The 3,174-nt window shown below is 37.1% G+C and overlaps 1 pseudogene; it reads left to right on the top strand.

The window, feature by feature from the left end:
• Positions 1-1,891: 1,891 nt before the first annotated feature.
• On the top strand, positions 1,892-2,639 carry LOC107145009 (annotated as a pseudogene).
• The last annotated feature ends 535 nt before the right edge of the window (positions 2,640-3,174 follow it).

Raw genomic sequence — 3,174 nt, 5'->3', positions numbered from 1 at the left:
AGATAGCTGGATCAAATGGTGTTTCCATTCAAAGTTTTCCTTATTGGCTGCTCGAATTTGCAGTCCCACCAGCAATGTATGAGTGTGCCTTTTTCCCCCAAATCCTCACCAACACTTATTGTTGTATGTATGATTAATAGCTGCCATTCTGACTGGAGTGAGATGAAATCTTTGAATAGTTTTGATTTGCATTTCTCTAATTGCTAAAGATATTGAACATTTTTCATATATTTGTATATTTGTTGATTGATTGTATATCATCTTCTGAGAAATGTCGGGTCAGTTCCTTGGCCCATTTATTAACTGGGTTATTTGTTTTTTTGGTGTTAAGATTTTTGAGTTCTTTATATATCCTAGAGATTAGTGCTCTGATATGTGTGTGGTAAAAATTTTCTCCATTCTATAGGCTCTTTATCCACCTTATTGATTGTTTCTTTTGATGAGAAGAACTTTTTAGTTTGAATCCATCCCATTTATTGATTCTTGAATTTAATTCTTGTGCTATTGCGGTCTTATTAAGGAAGTCGGGCCCTAGCCCTAATCCAACATCATGAAGATTTGGACCTACTTTTTCTTCTATTAGGCACAGAGTCTCTGGTTTAATTCCTAGGTCCTTGCTCCACTTTGAATTTTGTGCATGGTGAGAGATAGGGCCTTAATTTCATTTTGCTGCATATTGATTTTCAGTTTTCCCAGCACCATTTGTTGAAGAGGCTGTCTTTTCTCCAACATATGTTTTGGTACCTTTGTCTAATATGAGATGACTGTATTTATGTGGGGTTGTCTCTGTGTCCTCTATTCTGTACAAGTCTACAAGTCTATTAGCCTACAAGTTTATTTTGGTGTCAATACCATGCCATTTTTGTTACTATTGCTCTATAGTATAGTTTCAAGTCTGGTATAGTGATGCCACCTGCTTCACTCTTCCTGCTAAGGATTGCTTTAGCTATTCTGGGTCACTTATTTTTCCAAATGAATTTCATGACTGCTTTTTCTGTTTCTATGAGGAATGCCAATGGTATTTTGATTGGAATTGCATGAAATCTGTATAGGGCTTTTGGAAAAATGGTCACTTTGACAATATTATTTCTGCCTAACCAAGAGATAGGTAGATCTTTCCATCTTCTAAGGTCTTCTTTAATTCCTTTCTTTAGCATTATGTAGTTTTTATTGTAGAGGTCTTTCACCTCTTTCATTTAGTTGATTACCAAGTTTTTTTTGAGGCTATTGTAAATAGGGTCATTTTTCTCATTTCTCTTTCAGAAAATTTGTCACTGATGTAAGGAAATGCCTTTGATTTGTGGGTGTTGATTTTATATCCTGCTACTTTTTTTAAGGAGTTCATTCCTTAAAAGAAAAAGTCAACAAATAAGTGATCTAACATTACATCTCAAAGTTCTAGAAAAAGAACAAATCAACACCAAAAGCAGTAAAAGACAGGAAATAACTAAAATCAGAGCTGAAATCAATGAAATTGAAACAAAAGAAAAAATTGACAAAACAAAAAGTTGTTTCTTTGAAAAAATAAATAAAATTGATAAACCATGATAATGAAGAGGAGAGAGAAAAGTCAAACTACTAACATCCACGATGAAAAAGGAAATATCATGCTTGACACTACAGAAATACAGAAGATAATTAGAAATTATTTTGAAAATTTGTATTCCAATAAAATAGAAAATATTGAAGGCATCAACAAATTTCTAGAGTCATAGGATTTGCCCAAACTCAGGATGATATACACAAGTTAGACAGATCACTTTTAAGCAATGAACTAGAAGACACCATGAGAAGCCTACCAACCAAGAAAAGCTCAGGATCAGATGGATACACAACTGAGGTCTACATTAGTTCTTTGATGGAAGTTTTATTTTAGTTTTGTTTTATTTCAATGTACTTCTTCCTCTCCAACCTGTTCTTTGAGGACATGTGCTTCACTCCACTACCGTCCCAAAGATGCTGGTGAACATCCAGACACAAAGCAAGGCCATAAGATATGAAGACTGCTTCATACAGATTTACCTTTTTATATTATTTGTAGGGTTGGACAACTTCCTCCTGGGCGTGATGGCCTATGACGGATATGTGGCCATCTGCCGCCCTCTGCACTGCATTGTCATCATGAACCACAGGATCTGTGGAGTGCTGGTGCTGGCATGCTGGGTCATAAATGTGCTGAATTCCTTACTAGAAACTTTAGTGACATTGTGGGTGTCCTTCTGCACAGACCTGGAAATCCCACACTTTGTGAACTGAATCAACTGGTCCTACTTGCCTGCTCTGACACTTTTCTTAATGACACAGTGATGTATTTTGCACCTTTGCTACTGGATGGAGGCCCCCTCATGGTTACCATTACTATTACTCCAGAATAGTGTCTTCCATGAGTGCAATCTTACCAACGCAGGTAAAATACAAAGCATTCTCCACAGGTGCATCTCACCTCTTCTCACTCCTTACTTTATAGCACCCTCCTGGGGGTGGACTTTAGTTCTGCTGTGACCCAAAATTAATGCTCTGCTGCCACAGCCTCGGTGATGTACACAGTGGTCACCCCCATGCTGAACCCCTTCATCTACAGTCTGAAGAATAGAGACATCAAGAGAGCTCTGAAAAAAAAGTTCAAGATAAAACTATAAAAGGGCCCATGTTACTGGGTCTGAAAGATTTTTTTTAGATCACAGAGCTCAAAGCCTCAGGGGAAAATATTACAATTTTTTCATCTGATTTTAGAAGTACAACTTGTTCCTTCTGTTCATTTTCTGGAGTTTCTCTTCCTTTGATCTCAACTTCTCTACAAAAGCTATAAAGCACACCCTGATATGCTTTCTGTTCCCTCTGAGATATGAACAGTGTTCCTCTTAACCACTTGCATACTTCCTCAAACTTATTTTCTTTTCTTTATTTTTAAGAGAGAGAGAGAGAGATAATTTTTTAATATTTATTTTTTAGTTTTCAGCAGACACAGCATCTTTATTTGTATGTGGTGCTGAGGATCGAACCCAGGGCCGCACGAATGCCAGTTGAGTGCGCTACCACTTGAGCCACATCCCCAGCCCTTCAAACTTATTTTCAATCCTGGATTAGAGATATTGGAACTTCACTTTCATCTCACGGGATGACATGCATTTCTGAAAACCATTTCCTCTCCCATGATGGATCATATGGAGTAAT

Source organism: Marmota marmota, unplaced genomic scaffold, assembly GCF_001458135.2.
Source record: "Marmota marmota marmota unplaced genomic scaffold, marMar, whole genome shotgun sequence".
Lineage (NCBI taxonomy): Eukaryota > Metazoa > Chordata > Mammalia > Rodentia > Sciuridae > Marmota > Marmota marmota.
This window is presented reverse-complemented; position numbering and strand designations above follow the sequence as displayed.